Below are 17,674 nucleotides of genomic sequence, written 5' to 3'. Positions count from 1 at the left end.
ATCCCTCTCGAGCGGACCCCTCAATTGGATCCCTCTCGAGCAGACCTCCCTCAAGTGGATCCCTCTCGAGCAGACCCCACTCTAGCGGATCCCTCTCGAGCAGACCCCTCTCAAGCGGATCCCTCTCGAGCAGACCCCCCTCAAGTGGATCCCTCTCGAGCAGACCTCCCTCATGCGGATCCCTCTCGAGCGAGCAGACCCCACTCTAGCGGATCCCTCTCGAGCAGACCCCACTCAAGTGGATCCCTCTCGAGCAGACCCCCCTCAAGCGGATCCCTCTCGAGCAGACCCCTCTCGAGCGGACATCCCCACAAGTTGACACCCACAATGGGACCACCATAGGCAATAAGGTAAGTCAGAAATCAACGAAGCACATCATCGTAGTTTCTAGATTTGTCCTTCCCCAAAGTTTGTTTAAACATTTTGTTTATTTACAGGGACATTTTCTAGTACATTATAGTACTCAGTGCTTCATGGTGAGGGAAGTATTCATTTAGTATAAACACACACTCTTTCTTGCCCCATCATATTGTTTTTCTTTTCGTCTAGTTGGAAAGATATTCCATAAACATTAAGCACCAGTTCGATTAGGTTATCCTTTAAGTTTGTGTTATCACATTTTAGTGTCAGGTCATCATAAAGTACATTATAAAGATCACATAAAAATAGTTTTCATTGTAATCCAGGAGCTTTTAAAGGATCTAGTGCAATATAGATATTTCGATGCACATTTCCAATGTGCAGGAATTATGTGAAGTTAAAATTACTCTTAAAGCATGACCACCTTGAAATCAAAAGTTAAAACTATATTATCCATAAACCATCAGTTGAGTGATTTACAGTATTTTTCAAAGACAATGTATATAAAAAAGTTGTGAGTAGGGTTTTAATTCCTGGGGTATTAATTCTTGCTAATTCCTGGCTTAAGTAATTTATACTAATTCGCAATGGCCTTCGTCCCATCAATCTGTTGTCTGTGGAGTACAGTAAACTGGAACTCCTTTTCATCCTGTGTTCCAGGTTATTCAGATTGTGGCAGTCTTCAATTGAAGATGGCCATCAGCTAAACATTTTCCCAGTTATTTAATTTTATCTTAATCTTGTTATTTTCAATATTAAACTTACCCGATAATCATGTAGCTGTCAACTCCGTTGCCCGACAGAATTCTATGGAGGGATACGCCAGCTATCACAATACTAGAAGGGGGTGTACTTACCAGCGCCACCTGTGGCCAGGTACTCAAGTACTTCTTGTTGACACCTCCTCAATTATTCCTCTGTCGTGCTTCCGGCAAGACGTTCTGGGATACGCTTATGATCTTCGAGTTTGTTCACGGCTAATTGGTGAAGTATTCTCTCAGATTTCGGCTGTCGCATTACTGGAAACCTTCTTATATTAGCTAGATAGCTTTTATATAGTCCTGATTAACGGTTAACGATCTTTTGCTTGATTTTGGAAACCCCTTTGGCTAACTCTTTGGATTCAAGATGTCTGACATTTCGCAAGCCCCCTCCCATAGACGATGTAGGTCTTGCAATAGGCGTATTCCGAAGGCCTCGGTAGATCCTCACACCGCTTGTTCTGACTGTAGGGACAGGCCCTGTCAGTTAGAAAATCGATGTGAGGAATGCGCCGGACTTTCGGAACTGGAATTTGTCCGTCTTTTAAAATATTCATCTAAGTTAGAGAGAGGTAGAGTTAGGAGGAGTTCTTCTCACTCTTCAATGTTTTCCTCACCTCATGATCCCCTACCTTTTCCTACCCCTGTAGTGGCTACCCCCGAACCTACTGTTTGCCCTCCGCCTGATATGTCTGTTGTTTTGCGTGCTATTCAGGCCTTAGGCGATAAAGTAGAGTCAGTGGTAAGTGACCATAAGTCTCTGATGGCCGAAGTTAAGGAACTTAAGGTCAAGAGTGCAGTGGGTGGAGTTAGTGCCAGTGCTGTGACGAGTGCTAGTGTCAGTGCAGTGCCAAGTGCTAGTGTCAGTGCCAGTGTGGTGCGTGAGGATTCTTCTGTGCGAGCCAGTCGTCCTCCCAGTCCGGGACCTCTTGCAAGCTCCCATGCCCAGGGGAGAAGCAATGTCGAAGGGCATAAGGGTTCGGCAGGCCTTGTTAGGCGCACAGAAGTTTCCTCGGTGGTTGCGGGCGTGTCTTCCAAAGACCGTCACTCCCACCCGCAGACGATTGAGCCCGTCTTTTTCTCGTCCGCTGATCATCTGTCAGGGAAGAAACGTTGGTCTCAGGTCTCGAGACCACTTAAACGCAGAGTCCAGTCCGCGAGTGCTCAGCCAGGTTGCAGTCATTGGCTCAGCTCTGACTCGCCGCAGTCATCTGTCGACTGCACTCCGCCCAAGAGGAGTAAGGTTCTGCCACAACAGAGCTCGACTGTCGACCCTAAGTGGACTCTACTACAGTCCATGCAAGCACAGCTTTCGGACTTGATGCGTGAGTGTCGGGCTGAGAGTGTTGCTCCTCCGCCTCCGCCTACACTCCCTCCGCCTGCGCTCGCTCCGCCTGCGCTCGCTCCGCCTGCGCTTGCTCCGCCTGATCGCAGTACCACCTGCCAGGCGTACGATGTTGAGCTACGGTCTGAGTTTGCTGTTCCCACTGGTGTTCAGCCTCCGCCTTCTTTAAGGCAACCTTTGTTATGGGATCAGGAGGATTATACCTCTCTTCCTCCGCCTCCCTTTGCTGCTCCACCAGTGGTGCAACTCTTGGCTGAGGTACAACAACCTCTCCCGTCCATGAGTCAGTCTCCTCAGCTCTCGCTGCAGCGAGCTCAACCATCCACAAGGCAAGCTCCACTACACCTTGGCCTTGCGCCTCAGGAGCCTCAGCTTGCGAGACATTTACCTTGTTCTGCGCAGCCTCAACCTCATCACGCTCCGCTCTCACCACAGGAACAGGAACTTTCTACTCCGCTTCCACCAACCGCTCAGCAAGCGCAATCCTTGGGTTCAACCGCTCATGCTAGGAGTCAGCCTCCTCCACCCATGCGCCTTCCTTCTGCTTCGTCTGCTATTCAGCCTTTGCAGTCTGAGCCTCAGGTTCTCCCTCAACAGTTACTTGTAGAGGAAACCACTTCTATTGTTCCTACTCGTTCTGACTCTGCTGTTCAGCATTCTTGTCCGATACCTTCGCTTCACTCTGGTGATGAGGCGTCTGATGATGAGGAGGCACACCTGGATCCCTCATCAGACGTGGATGAATCCAAGCTTTCTCCACAGTCTATTGATTTTCGTAAGGTCTTGGCTCTACTTAGGGAGGTTTACCCAGACCACTTTGTCTCTGCTATTCCCCGCTCTCCGCCATCTGAGTTTTCGCTGGGCGTACAACAAGCTAAGTCCACCTATACTAAGCTAGTCCTAGCTAGGTCCTCTAAGAGGGCATTAAGGATCTTAGGGGAGTGGCTGCAGTCTAAGCAACACCTTGGCAAGACTTCTTTCATGTTCCCTCCAACGAAGCTCACTTCGAAAGCGAGCGTTTGGTATGCCACAGGAGAAGCACCAGGCTTGGGAGTACCTGCCTCTGCCCAGGCTGACTTCTCAAGTCTGGTAGACTCGCCTCGGAGAACTGCAATGAGGCGCTCTAAAGTTTGTTGGACCTTCTCAGACCTGGATCACTTGCTGAAAGGAATGTTTAGAGCATTTGAAATGTTCAACTTTCTAGACTGGTGCCTGGGGGCCCTCAGCAAGAAGACCTCTCCTGCGGACAAAGATTCTGCCATGCTATTAATGTCCTGCATGGATAAGGCCATTAGAGATGGATCGGGTGAGCTTGCGTCGATGTTTGTATCAGGGGTGTTGAAGAAAAGGGAACAACTGTGTACCTTCCTTTCCGCCAGCATTACACCTTGCCAACGGTCACAACTCCTTTTTGCTCCGCTCTCGAAGTTCCTCTTCCCCGAAGAGCTGGTTAAGGACTTGTCTGCTGCCCTGATACAAAAGGATACACACGATCTTGTAGCCTCATCGGCTCGTAAGTCTAAGGTTGCTACCTCAGTCCCCAAGACTTATCGCTCCCCAGTGGCTGATACCCCTGCTACGAGGTTCATACCGCCCTTTCGTGGTAGAGCCCCCAGCCGAGGAAGCTCCCGTCCAGACTCTCACAGGAGCAAGTCTAGGAAAGGATCCAGGACATCTAAAGGAAAAAACTGACTCTCCGCATCTCCAGACAGCAGTAGGAGCCAGACTCAAAATCTTCTGGCGAGCCTGGGAGAAGAGAGGTGCAGACGCCCAGTCTGTCAGTTGGCTGAGGAACGGTTACAGGATTCCATTCTGCCTCAAACCACCTCTGACCACATCGCCCATCAACCTCTCTCCCAACTACAAAGAAGAGGACAAGAGGCTAGCATTGCAACAGGAGGTGTCGCTACTTGTGCAGAAGAAGGCAGTGGTTATAGTCCGGGACCATCAATCCCCGGGCTTCTACAACCGTCTCTTTCTTGTGGCCAAGAAGACAGGAGGTTGGAGACCGGTGCTGGACGTCAGCGCTCTCAACGAGTATGTCACCAAGCAGACGTTCACGATGGAGACGACGAAGTCGGTCTTAGCAGCGGTCAGACAGGAGGACTGGATGGTCTCGTTGGACTTGAAAGATGCATACTTTCACGTTCCTATTCATCCAGACTCCCAACCTTTCCTGAGATTCGTTTTTGGAAAGGTTGTCTACCAATTCCAAGCCCTGTGTTTTGGCCTAAGCACAGCTCCTATGGTCTTTACTCATCTGATGAGGAATATAGCAAAATTCCTACACTTGTCGAACATCAGAGCCTCCCTCTACTTAGACGACTGGCTGTTGAGAGCCTCCACGAGTCGTCGTTGTCTGGAGAATCTCAATTGGACTTTAGACTTAATCAGAGACCTAGGTCTATTAGTCAACATAGAGAAGTCTCAACTCATTCCCTCCCAATCCATTGTGTACCTGGGAATGGAGATTCGGAGTCAGGATTTTCGGGCTTTTCCATCGGCCCCCAGGATAAGCCAGGCCCTAGAGTGCATCATGAGCATGCTGAAGAGGAGCAGTTGCTCAGTGAGACAGTGGATGAGTCTCACAGGGACCCTCTCATCACTGGCCCTGTTTGTCGAGCTAGGGAGACTCCACCTCCGCCCTCTTCAATTCCATCTTGCAGCTCATTGGGACAAGGGTTCGACTCTCGAAGCAGTCTCTATCCCTATCAACCAAGAGATGAAGACCACTCTCCTGTGGTGGAAGCACAACCTCCTTCTCAGGGAGGGTCTATCGTTGGCCATTCAGACCCCCAATCTTCATCTCTTCTCAGATGCATCGGACTCGGGCTGGGGTGCAACCTTGGACGGACGGGAATGCTCGGGAACGTGGAACGAGGAACAAGGATTACTCCACATCAACTGCAAGGAGCTGCTAGCAGTTCATCTAGCCCTGTTGAACTTCAAGTCCCTCCTGCTAGGCAAAGTGGTGGAGGTGAACTCAGACAATACCACAGCCTTGGCTTACATCTCCAAGCAAGGAGGGACCCATTCGAGGAGCCTATACGAGATCGCAAGGGACCTCCTCATTTGGTCAAGAGGTCTAAACCTCACTCTGGTCACGAGGTTCATTCAGGGCGATATGAACGTCTCAGCAGATCGCCTAAGCAGAAGGAATCAGGTCATTCCCACGGAATGGACCCTCCACAAGAGTGTGTGCAACAGACTTTGGACCTTGTGGGGTCAACCTACCATAGATCTGTTTGCCACCTCCATAACCAAGAGACTTCCGCTGTACTGTTCCCCTGTTCCAGACCCTGCAGCAGTTTATGTGGATGCTTTTCTACTGAACTGGTCCCATCTCGACCTGTACGCATTCCCACCGTTCAAGATAATAAACAAAGTTCTGCAGAAATTCGTCTCGCACGAAGGGACACGGCTGACGCTGGTTGCTCCCCTTTGGCCTGCAAGAGAATGGTTCACAGAGGTACTTCAATGGCTAGTCGACTTCCCCAGGACTCTACCTCTAAGAGTGGACCTTCTACGTCAACCTCACGTAGACAGGTTGCACCCAAACCTCCACGCTCTTCGGCTGACTGCCTTCAGACTGTCGAAAGATTCGCTAGAGCTAGAGGCTTTTCGAAGGAGGCAGCCAGTGCGATTGCCAGAGCAAGAAGGGTTTCCACTCGTAGAGTCTACCAGTCTAAGTGGGAGGTCTTCCGAAGCTGGTGTAGAGCCAATTCAATATCCTCTACCAATACCTCTGTGACCCAAATAGCTGACTTCCTTCTACATCTTAGGAATGAGAGATCCCTTTCAGCACCTACGATTAAAGGATATAGGAGTATGTTGGCTTCAGTTCTCCGCCACAGAGGTTTGGACCTGTTTTCCAACAAGGACCTTCAAGACATTCTTAAGTCTTTTGAGACGTCTAAAGAACGTCGTCTTTCCACTCCAGGCTGGAATCTAGACGTAGTCTTAAGGTTCCTTATGTCATCTAGGTTCGAACCTCTCCAGTCAGCTTCCTTCAAGGACCTTACCCTCAAGACTCTTTTTCTCGTCTGCCTTGCAACAGCTAAGAGAGTCAGTGAGGTTCATGCCTTCAGCAAGAACATTGGTTTCACAACCAAATCTGCAACATGTTCTTTTCAGCTTGGATTCCTAGCAAAGAACGAGCTTCCTTCACGTCCTTGGCCTAGATCGTTTGAAATACCTAGCCTCTCCAACATGGTAGGTAACGAACTAGAGAGAGTTCTTTGCCCTGTCAGAGCTCTCAAATATTATCTTAAGAGGTCTAAACCTATTCGAGGACAGTCAGAAGCTTTATGGTGTGCCATCAAGAAACCTTCGAGGCCCATGTCCAAGAATGGGCTTTCGTATTATATAAGGCTTCTGATCAGAGAAGCACATTCTCACTTAAAGGAGGAAGACCTTGCATTGCTGAAGGTAAGGACCCACGAAGTAAGAGCCGTAGCTACTTCGATGGCCTTTAATAAAAACCGTTCTCTGCAGAGCATAATGGATGCAACCTATTGGAGGAGCAAGTCAGTGTTTGCATCATTTTATCTGAAAGATGTCCAGTCTCTTTACGAGAACTGCTACACCCTGGGACCATTCGTAGCAGCGAGTGCAGTAGTAGGTGAGGGCTCAGCCACTACATTCCCTTAATCCCATAACCTTTTTTAACCTTTCTCTTGAATGCTTTTATTGTTGTTTTTATGGTTGTTACGGTAGGCTAAGAAGCCTTCCGCATCCTTTTGATTTGGCGGGTGGTCTATTCATTCTTGAGAAGCGCCTGGGTTAAAGGTTTGGTAGAGGTCCTTTAGTAGGGGTTGCAACCCCGTGTACTTTGGCACCTTTGGGTTGATTCAGCCTCCAAGAGGAACGCTGCGCTCAGTAAGGAAGACGAACTTTAAAAAAGAGGCAGAGTAACGGTTCTATTCGACTTCCTTACCAGGTACTTATTATTTCATTGTTATTTGAGATAACTGTTATATGAAATATGGGATACTTAGCTATCCTTTAATCTTGTACACTGGTTTTCACCCACCTCCCTGGGTGTGAATCAGCTACATGATTATCGGGTAAGTTTAATATTGAAAAATGTTATTTTTATTAGTAAAATAAATTTTTGAATATACTTACCCGATAATCATGATTTAATCGACCCTCCCTTCCTCCCCAGAGAGAACCAGTGGACCGAGGAATAATTGAGGAGGTGTCAACAAGAAGTACTTGAGTACCTGGCCACAGGTGGCGCTGGTAAGTACACCCCCTTCTAGTATTGTGATAGCTGGCGTATCCCTCCATAGAATTCTGTCGGGCAACGGAGTTGACAGCTACATGATTATCGGGTAAGTATATTCAAAAATTTATTTTACTAATAAAAATAACATGTTTCGAGTAGATGGGGTTAGGAACGAAGTAGTGAGGGTGAGAACAGGTGTAAGAAATGAGTTAGCAGCTAGAGTGGATATGAATGTGTTGAGGTGGTTTGGCCATGTTGAGAGAATGGAAAATGGCTGTCTGCTAAAGAAGGTGATGAATGTAAGAGTTGATGGGAGAAGTACAAGAGGAAGGCCAAGGTTTGGGTGGATGGATGGAGGGAGTGAAGGAAGCTCTGGGTGATAGGAGGAGAGATGTGAGAGAGGCAAGAGAGCGTGCTAGAAATAAGTATGAATGGCGAGCGATTGTGACGCAGTTCCGGTAGGCCCTGCTGCTTCCTCCGGTGCCGTGGATGACCACGGAGGTAGCAGCAGTAGGGGATTCTGCATTATGAAGCTTCGTCTGTGGTGGATAATGGGGGAGGGTGGGCTGTGCCACCCTAGCAGTACCAGCCGAACTCAGTTGAGTCCCTTGTCAGGCTGGGAGGAACGTAGAGAGGAGATGTCCCCTTTTTTGTTTCATTTGTTTGATGTCGGCTAACCCCCAAAATTGGGGGAAGTGCCTTAGTATAAGTACCGGTATGTATGTTGTTAGTCTGACTCTTGGTGACGTATGCAGTCTGTCATCGCAAGATTTTATACAGATAGGACTTTTTTTACTCGTCCGACGAGGTTATGAGTGAGGTCAAGAGTTTCTTTTCTATAGTTCTTATCTGGATTTCCTATACTGGACCTCTTATTGAAAGTACAGTAAGTTAAACAGATTGAAGCTGTCTTTCAATTACTAATGATAAGGTTAAAGGTTTAGAGGTTACTCATGAATGCTCATGAATGGCAAAAGCAATGAACAACTTGTCCTAGATACGGATCATATACAGTAGGTCCTCGGGTTACGACGGTCCCGACTTACGCGGTTTCGCCGTTACGAACGCGCCCCATAAAAATATAAAAATAATATTAAGCGTCGTTCTGTCTTACACCGTTAGCGTCGTAAGCGACGTAAACAATTGCGAACTAGTTTCTAGCGCGCGGTGGATGAATACGCTTTGCGGTGGTTGTGGGCGAGGAAGACGGCGTCGCTCAGTTCCACTCATACGCCATTTTTGGTTGTGATTGCCTGTTCTTTCTCTCACGTGTTTGATTGTTTTTTTGAACTTTTTGCCCTTCATTATGGCTCCAAAGCGCAAGGCAGATTCTTCTGATGGTAGTGCATCGAAGAAAAGGAAGGCCATCACCATGGAAGTGAAATTAGACATTATTAAGCGGTCTAAAAACGGTGAAACGCCAACGAACATTGGCCGATCGCTTGGCCTTAGCCGTTCGACCGTGGCTACTATCCTTAAAGATAAGGAGCGCATTGTTGAACACGTAAAAGGATCTGCTCCAATGAAAGCAACAGTGATAACGAAACAGCGTAGTGGTTTAATTATCGAAATGGAAAGGTTATTAGTGCTTTGGTTGGAAGATCAAAATCAACGGCGTATTCCAGTGAGCTTAATGGTTATTCAAGAGAAGGCTAAAAGGTTGTTTGAAGCGTTGAAAAAAGAAAGGGGGGGAGAAAGTGAAAGTGAAGAGTTTTCGGCTAGTAGGGGTTGGTTTATGCGATTTAAGGCTCGGGCCAATTACCATAATCTTAAAGTGCAAGGTGAAGCTGCTAGTGGGGATGAGAAAGCAGCAAGTGAATTTCCTAAAGCGTTGGCTGAGATAATTAGGGAGGGGGGTTATTCTGCTTATCAGGTGTTCAATGCGGATGAGACAGGTTTATTCTGGAAGCGCATGCCTAACCGCACGTACATAGCAAAGGAGGAGAAGTCAGCACCCGGTCATAAAGCAGGCAAGGAGAGGCTTTAATTCATGTGGTAAGGAATTGTTTTCTTTTTTTATTGATATTTACTTTAATTCATGTGGTAAGGAATTGTTTTCTTTTTTTTTCATTGATATTTACTTTAATTCATGTGGTAAGGAATTGTTTTCTTTTTTTATTGATATTTACTTTAATTCATGTGGTAAGGAATTGTTTTCTTTTTTTATTGATATTTACTTTAATTCATGTGGTAAGGAATTGTTTTCTCTTTTTCTAATATTGTTTTTATGTCATTTGATACATTTTATTATAGTACAGTATACAGTAATACTTTACAGTACAGTACAGTACGTATATTTATGGTGTTCCGACTTACACGGAAATTCGGGTTACACCGCGTCTTAAGAACGGATCAGCGTCGTAACCCGAGGACCCCCTGTATACATATGATCAGCATCCACGCACCCTCTTCACACAAGCTAGTACCAGGGAGGGCTAGGCAATGGCTGCTGATGACTCAGCAGGTAAACCTATAGGCTCCCCCAGACCCCGCAACCTTAGCTCACAAGGATGGTGGGGTTGCAGACACTACAAGAAACTAGAGAGCTTGAGCAGGTCTGAGCAATTGGCTATCACAACCCTTTTCTTAAATCCTTCTGATTTCTCTTTTCAACCCCCTTCATTCTTCTTTAATATCTCGCTTCCTTTCTTTCACTATCTATTATTAATCCAGAAAATCTTTATTTTCTCATCAAATGTAGAAACTTAAACACCCTCAAGATTCTTCAAATCCACAACTGAGGACTCGGAAGGGGTGGGAAATGGCGAGATGAAATATTAAGCACCCTGGTCTTCGTATGTCCTTTTGAGTTCTCTTGCTTGAGGGTACACTCGGGCACACTATCCCATCTAATTTCTCTTCCTCTTGTTTTGTTAAAGTTTGTATAGTTTATATAGGAAATATTCATTTTATTATTACTGTTCTCAAAATTTTTTTACTTTTTTTCCATTCCTCACTGGGCTATTTTCCCTATTGGAACCCCTGGGCTTATAGCATATTGCTTTTCCAACTAGGGTTGTAGCTTAGCAAGTAATAATAATAATAATGATAATGATAATAAAAGCATTGTCACTTTTGTCTATCCATTCACAACAGGCTATTTGTCAAGACCCTTTGATTCTTTGCCTCCAAATACTATTTTCGGTTTTATTCATTCTTGTTACGGAGAGATTACCCATTACTAATAACTTTGTTCTTTTTCAGGTCTTTGGCTGTTATTTCCACTTCTCACAAGCCTGAAATCAATAGATTCCTCCATGACAATAGAATATGTTCTATTGTTCTATTGGACGAAAGGTGAGTCTCTCTTTAATTCTTTTTAGAATTATCAAGAATAAAGTTGCATGTGATTTGAATACAGAATATCTGAAATATGATTAATACGAAATTAGTAATTTTCTTCAGGGGTCTTTTCATTTTTTGAAATTGATAACAAAAGTAATTTTTAACACCATAGTACTGTAGTCAAGATTATTTTTCATTGCATAACCCTTTTACCCCCAAAGGACGTACTGGTACGTTTTACAAAACTCATCCCTTTACCCCCATGGACGTACCGGTACGTCCTTGCAAAAAAATGCTATTTACATTTTTTTTTTCATATTTTTGATATTTTTTTTGAAAAAATTCAGGCATTTTCCAAGAGAATGAGACCAACCTGACCTCTCTATGACAAAAATTAAGGCTGTTAGAGCAATTTAAAAAATATATATTGCAAAATGTGCTGGGAAAAAATAACCCCCTGGGGGTTAAGGGTTGGAAATTTCCTAAGAGCCTGGGGGTAAAAGGGTTAATATAGAGAAATTTGTCGCAAAGACTTAACAAACAATCATGGAAGAAGTAGATATAATTTTCCGTTCACTTAACAATGTTTTAGACAAATGTAAGGTTTTCTCTCAAAGCACCTTAGAAGAACCCATCAAAGGTAGCATCGCCAAGTTATTTGATAAGATTCAAGGTAGTTGATAATGCCATTCAAAGTAAAAATTGTATTAAAAACAAGTGAGTATATCTTTTGAGAAGTGGGACAGAAATTTATGAGAAAAAATCAAGAATTACTATATTTGGTGTAGCATACCATGTCCCTAGTTGAGTGAACATTATTGATTTTGTAGTATTGACGCTAGCCATTACACACTAGTTTCATGATTCATTGCTATCTTGAATCATGTATCTGTTATCTGGTTGTATATAAATTGCCATTTTTTTATTGCTATTCCTATTCTTTTTAACCCTTTTACCCCCAAAGGACGTACTGGTACATTTCATAAAACTCATCCCTTTACCCCCATGGACGTACCGGTACGTCCTTGCAAAAAAATGCTATAAAAATTAGTTTTTCATATTTTTTGATAATTTTTTGAGAAAATTCAGGCATTTTCCAAGAGAATGAGACCAACCTGACCTCTCTATGACAAAAATTAAGGCTGTTAGAGCAATTTAGAAAATATATACTGCAAAATGTGCTGGGAAAAAAATAACCCCTTGGGGGTTAAGGGTTGGAAATTTCCAAATATCCTGGGGTTAAAAGGGTTAAATATGTTACATAAGTTATATTCATTATACTCTTGTAGCTGTTGTGTATAACTGAGAAGCACGTTCAGTTAAACAGCATTCAGCATAGATTCTTTGAACTATGACAGTAAACCTTCAAAGGGCTGTTTATCAATTTTAACGCAACAGGACAACTTTTCTAAAGATCCTTACAGGTTTGAAAAGTAGGACAAGAGATTGCAATATCCTTATTCTCATATGTTTCTTTTCCCTCAGGTTGATCAAATATGAAAAGGAGGTCAATAGATTAAATGGAAGAATTGTGAGGAAGAGTTAAATCCTTATCATACAACGATGGTGGTTTAAGTCATTTTGCCATCTGGTTTCAGAGCTTCTAAAGGTAAGACATTGAACTTGGTAGAGTTGTTCTATTGATTTGAGGTCAATGCAAGAAATTATAACAGCTTATTTTTGATGGTATGAAATAGAATGTGGTCTTAAAACTTTTTTTCTTTGAAGCAGTATTTTGAAGCCTGATATATTGTGGGTCAAGTGGTTAAGTCTACTATTAGGTGTAACGATGATATTGTTATTGTTATCGCTTGCTAGACTACAACCCTAGTTGGGAAAGCAGAATGCCATAAGCCCAGGGGCTCCGACAGGGAAACTAGCCCAGTGAGGAAAGGAAACAAGGAAAAATAAGATATCTTACGAACAGTGACAACATTGAAATAAATATTTCTTATTTCTTAAACTATAAAAACAAGCAGAATGCTATAAGCCCAGGGGCTCCGACAGGGAAAATAGTCCAGTGAGGAAAGGAAACAAGGAAAAATAGAATATCTTACTAACAGTAACAACATTGAAATAAATATTTCTTATTTCTTAAATTATGAAAACTTTAACAGAACCAGAGGAAGAGAAATAAGATAGAATAGTGTGCCCGAGTGTATCCTCAAGCAAGAGATCTCTAACCCAAGATAGTGCAAGACCATGGTACAGAGGTTATGGCACTACCTAAGACTAGAGAACAATGGTTTGATTTTGCAGTGTCCTAGAAGAGCGGCTGACTATAGCTAAAGAGTCTTTTCTACCCTTACAAAGAAAAAGTAGCCACTGAACAATTACAGTGCAGTAGTTAACCCCTTGGGCGATGAATAATTGTTTGATAATCACAGTGTTGTCAGGTGTATGAGGACAGAGGAGAATCTGTAAAGAATAGGCCAGACTATTCGGTGTATGTGTAGGCAAAGGGAAAGTGAACCGTAACCAGAAAGAAGGATCCAATGTAGTACTGTCTGGCCAGTCAAAGGACCCCATAACTCTCTAGCTGTAGTATCACAACAGGCGGCTGGTGCCCTAGCCAACCTACTACCTTAGAAATAAAGAACAAAATACTTCTGAAATAAAACTAAAATATTGAAGGTGCCGTTGATAGGAAAGCTTGAATATAAAGTACACTTCACTAAGGTGAGAAGTGACAGTTTGTTGAAGCTCGTGTTGGAACCGAATGGACTGACGATTTAGTTCTTTGTAATCTGGAAATATTGATAATTATATTATAGTCGTCTTCAGCTTTCATTCATGTTTAGATGTCGTATAACCAGAAGTGGATAATGTGGGAGGGTGGGCTGTGCCACCCTAGCAGTACCAGCTGAACTCGGTTGAGTCCCTTGTCAGGCTGGGAGGAATGTAGAGAGGAGAGGTCCCCATTTTTGTTTCATTTGTTTGATGTCGGCAACCCCCCAAAATTGGGGGAAGTACATACATACATATACCAAGGCACTTCCCCCAATTTTGGGGGGTAGCCGACATCAACAAATGAAACAAAAACAAAAAGGGGACCTCTACTCTCTACGTTCCTCCAGCCTAACAAGGGACTCAAATTGGGGGAAGTGCCTAGGTATATGTATGTATAACCAGAAGTTACATCCTTTATCAACATAATTTTTCTTGGATTCTCTTTTAAGATTCCATCTATTAGAGGTATGGAATCAAATAGCATTTAGCTAACACAAAACAATCTAATGTGGGATTTTTTGCCTTGATTTTTCGTTTTCATTACGAAGTTAATTTATAGCATTTAATGCAATCATCAATTTTGTTAAGGAAAATGAAAGTAACTGCTAACGCCACAGATAGTTCAAGATAAGCTTTTGCATGGTGCAATATAGGAGGAATTGATCAAAACTATGAATTATAAAGGGTTTACCCCATATCGAGAAACATTTTGCATAGATTAACATTGCAAGTCAATTTAGTGTTCCCAGAATTTGCAACTTTGAACCCCACAAATGACTTATTGTGCTATAGATATTGCCTTTTTATCTTGATTGGAATTTTTTTTATCCAATCCATTTGAGCTAGACCATATTTTAGGAATCAAAAGCTAGCAGCAGTAGGGGACTCAGCAGTATGAAGCTTCTTCTGTGGTGGAAATGTGGGAGGTTGGGCTGTGGCACCCTAGCAGTACCAGCTGAACTCGGCTGAGTCCCTGGTTAGGCTGGAGGAACGTAGAGAGTAGAGGTCCCCTTTTTTGTTTTGTTTCTTGTTGATGTCGGCTACCCCCCAAAATTGGGGGAAGTGCCTTTGGTATATGGATGGAAAAGCTTCCTTATAGATGCATGTTTGTCGTGAATTTGAAAATCCCATAGATGATAAAATTCTTTGAGAACTTACATACATACATATACCAAGGCACTTCCCCCAATTTTGGGGGGGTAGCTGACATTAACAAATGAAACAAAACAAAAAAAAGGGGACCTCTACTCTCTACGTTCCTCCCAGCCTGACAAGGGACTCAACCGAGTTCAGCTGGTACTGCTAGGGTGCCACAGCCCACCCTCCCCCGTTATCCACCACAGATGAAGCTTCATAACGATGAATCCCCTACTGCTGCTACCTCCGCGGTCATCTAAGGCACCGGAGGAAGCAGCAGGGCCTACCGGAACTGCGTCACAATCGCTCGCCATTCATTCCTATTTCTAGCACGCTCTCTTGCCTCTCTCACATCTATCTTCCTATCACCCAGAACTTAAGGTAAAGATATACCGTAGTAGCAAAAATGCACCCGGGGCATTATTAGCAAGGGGAGAATTCTACATATCTTGACCCTCATAAACTAACTGCCCAAGTCATTTTCTCCACTTGTTGGGAAATAAAAAAAACCTTCTCATTTCCTAATTCTTTATATCATTGTATTGAGCTTCAATTAACAAATTCTAATTCACAAATTCCACTGCTGAGAATTTGTGAATTGAAAATCAAGACAATGATATGAAGTATTAGGAAATTAGAAGGTTTTTTTTGAGTTCCCAACAAGTGGAGAAAATGACTTAGGTAAATTAGTTTATGAGGGTGTCGATATGTAAAATGTTTAAATGATTGCATGCACAGTTACAGTAACGGACTAAATAGAAATTGATTGAAGTGCCTTCAAATAAGCAATACGGGTTACAATATGCCACTTTTTTTTTGCTGTTTTTAGTGATAGGAACATAAATATAAGATGTTTGAGTCCTTGTTTTACCTCGTTATCCATGTTTAATGTTTGAGTCCTTGTTGTACCTCGTTATCCATGTTTAAAGATACCAAATTATTTTAACGTGTACAGTATGACAATATTAACTGATTTCATGTTATTTCAGAAAATCTGCTGCCTTGAGGGAAATCTGAAAGCAGCCCAGAGAATCGTCTCAATTGAAAACTCTTCGAGAGGAGGCCGAGTGCTCTCAGCGGGACGTGGCCAGTCGGGTATCAGTTCCGAAACCGATTCAAAGGTTTAAGTTGACAGATGATTGCCGAGATGGGAAAGAGAAGTCCCTCGCTTCCCTTGCGCTCTTCCAGATGCAGATCCGTTTTCTATGTCACTGTTAAAGGATATTTTGTCCCTTTCATATGTGAAAGTAAACTTATGCACAGAAGTCCAAGGGGGTGGTAGGGTTACTCCTGAGGGAGGCTTGAGCTCATGTTTTCACTCATGTCTATGAATTGGTACGTGAATAATGTTTTATGTTATTGTATTATGGAATGTGCAGTAGAATGTGTAATGTCAAATGTAATTGCCAAAAAATCATATTCTTCTATGAATGAACAAGGAAACCTTACTTTGGCATAAGCATATTTCGGCTGCTTTCAGTTTTTGTGATGTTTAATACTGGATGTGTAGGTTTAAAGAATGTACAATTTTTGTTCAAGCTCATAGAAAACCATAGATTTTTCAATTTAATTTTGAAAATTTTTCTTTAAGCAAAATTTTTGTGATGGTTAAATTTTAATTCCAATATTTTGAACTGGCCAATTTCATGTAAATTTTGTGGTGCATTATGTAGGAAATTGAATTCGTAGAGCATTTTTTCACAATGAGCTGGACTTGTCATTTTTTATTTTAATTTGATTGACTATCACGTTGATTTTTCATTGTTTAAGTGAAACTTCGTTTTACAAATTTAAATCCTGCCAGATGTCTTTAAAGGTAAAAACTTGAAATAGTTTGCGTTCAATTAAATCAATAGTTATTCCTTTGGTCGAGTCTATGGGAATACTTTTATTACATTTAGGACACATGCTGTCCCTTCGAAAGGTGGTACCAGCTTGGGGCTTAAATAGCTTTTCGTCTTGAGTTCGACATTCATATCCTGTACCTGAAATAGGGATGAATACTGCTGTGGCCATTTTTAAGTCTGTGGGGAAAGCCTTACATATTTATAACATTGTCAGTAACTAGAAAGATGCGGTTAAGTGAATTTTTATTCAAGTTAATCAGTCTAGGTTGAACATATACCAAGGCACTTCCCCCAATTTTGGGGGGTAGCCGACATCAACAAATGAAACAAAACAAAAAAGGGGACCTCTACTCTCTACGTTCCTCCCAGCCTGACAAGGGACTCAACTGAGTTCAGCTGGTACTGCTAGGGTGCCACAGCCCACCCTACAGTATGGCTCTGAGAAATGTCTAAGATTTCACTGAAAAAAGTCTGATTGTTTCGAACAAAAACTATCTTGTTCTTGAATTGCTATGAGAAATTATACATACACACATATACCAAGGCACTTCCCCCAATTTTTGGGGGGTAGCCAACATCAACAAATGAAAAAAAAAAAAAGAAAAAAAAGGCGACCTCTACTCCCTACATTCCTCCCAGCCTGACAAGGGACTCAATCGAGTTCAGCTGGTACTGCTAGGGTGCCACAACCCAACCTCCACCGTTATCCACCACAGATGAAGCTTCATAATGCTGAATCCCCTACTGCTGCTACCTCCGCGGTCATCTAAGACACCGGAGGAAGCAGCAGGGCCTACCGGAACTGCGTCACAATCGCTCGCCATTCATTCCTATTTCTAGCACGCTCTCTTGCCTCTCTCACATCTATCCTCCTATCACCCAGAGCTTTCTTCACTCCATCCATCCACCCATTATATGATAGTCTATGATATGATAGTATTATTGTCTCAATGCCTTCATTCCTGGTGCGTTGAAATGC

The 17,674-nt window shown here is 43.1% G+C and overlaps 1 long non-coding RNA gene across 2 annotated transcripts; it reads left to right on the top strand.

The window, feature by feature from the left end:
• Positions 1-233: 233 nt before the first annotated feature.
• On the top strand, positions 234-17,198 carry LOC137636530 (uncharacterized). Of its 2 annotated transcripts, none has more exons than XR_011043136.1 (3): positions 234-350; positions 12,467-12,590; positions 15,838-17,198. It is a non-coding gene; the product is annotated as an uncharacterized lncRNA (long non-coding RNA). The 2 variants fall into 2 exon arrangements; XR_011043137.1 differs by lacking the exon at positions 234-350 and adding an exon at positions 10,899-10,993.
• Positions 17,199-17,674: the final 476 nt, after the last annotated feature.

The sequence above is a fragment of the Palaemon carinicauda genome, unplaced genomic scaffold (genome assembly GCF_036898095.1).
Source record: "Palaemon carinicauda isolate YSFRI2023 unplaced genomic scaffold, ASM3689809v2 scaffold32, whole genome shotgun sequence".
Classification (NCBI taxonomy): Eukaryota; Metazoa; Arthropoda; class Malacostraca; order Decapoda; family Palaemonidae; genus Palaemon; species Palaemon carinicauda.
The sequence above is the reverse complement of the archived record's forward strand: the minus strand, read 5'-3'. Positions and strand labels throughout refer to the sequence as shown.